The sequence below is a fragment of the Nanorana parkeri genome, unplaced genomic scaffold, assembly GCF_000935625.1.
Source record: "Nanorana parkeri isolate BGI_ZX_2015 unplaced genomic scaffold, ASM93562v1 scaffold748, whole genome shotgun sequence".
NCBI lineage: Eukaryota > Metazoa > Chordata > Amphibia > Anura > Dicroglossidae > Nanorana > Nanorana parkeri.
In genome coordinates, this window is record NW_017307016.1 from 116,577 (window position 1) to 117,609 (window position 1,033).

Genomic DNA, 1,033 nt, shown 5'->3' on the forward strand with positions numbered 1-1,033 from the left:
CCCGGTGTTACCCTGCAGTGCTGAGAATGCCGCACGCACAATTGTTGGCCCATTTAATGCAGCGCAGTGTGCCGGCCCGGTGTGAATGGGCCCTGAATGATCCTGCAGGAGACTCTCAGGTTGGGAGGGGGGCGGAGCAATGTGTAACAGAGAACAATAACGGCGATTTCACAACCACAAAACTCATAAAAAAAGAAGTTTCAGCTGAAATCAGTCCGCTCCGGACTCCTCGGTGCTGGATCGAGTTTCTGCAACCCAGGGGCCTCTCTCCGTCTGTGCTGACCCAGCTCCACCGATGTACACTATCTGAAATGGCATCCCTCATGTACACAGTGCAATACTCTCCAGATCATGTCCTATTCTGTACCTGGTGCAATGCTCTGCAGCCACTAGACCCTAATCATGTCTTATTCTGTATCTGGTGCTATGCTCTGCAGACACTGTCCATGTTTTAGCCTGCACATGGTGCAATGCTCTGCAGTCACAGATCATGTCCTATTCTGTATCTGGTGCAATGCTCTGCAGTCACAGATCATGTCCTATTCTGTATCTGGTGCAATGCTCTGCAGATACTGATCATGTCCTAGTCTGTATCTGGTGCAATGCTCTGCAGTATCCGTCAGGTCTTGTCCTGTACACAGTGGAATGCTCTGCAGTCACTGATCATGTCCTATTCTGTATCTGGTGCAATACTCTGCAGTCACAGAGCATGTCCTGTTCTGTATCTGGTGCAATGCTCTGCAGATACTGATCATGTCCTAGTCTGTACCTGGTGCAATGCTCTGCAGTATCCGTCTGGTCTTGTCCTGTACACAGTGCAATGCTCTGCAGTCACTGATCATGTCCTATTCTGAATCTGGTGCAATGCTCTGCAGACACAGATCATGTCCTATTATGTATCTGGTGCAATGCTCTGCTCCAGCCCTCTGACCCCCTCCTCCTCCATGCAGATATGAATGTCTCGTGTGCCCAGCAGCGACCACTGATGACAGAAGCGGAACTCACCGTCTCTCTGCAGAAGATCCCGACCGGC

General features: G+C 50.6%; 1 protein-coding gene across 2 annotated transcripts in view; it reads right to left on the minus strand.

The window, feature by feature from the left end:
• LOC108793447 (protein ABHD14B-like) overlaps positions 1-1,033 on the minus strand; it is a 12,949-nt gene extending 11,916 nt beyond the window's left edge. The window contains exon 1 of one of the 2 annotated variants that reach the window (XM_018564398.1): positions 1,006-1,033. The gene's annotated coding sequence lies outside the window, so the exon portion shown is untranslated. The remainder of the gene's footprint in view (positions 1-1,005) is intronic. The other variant, XM_018564397.1, reaches the window with a different exon arrangement.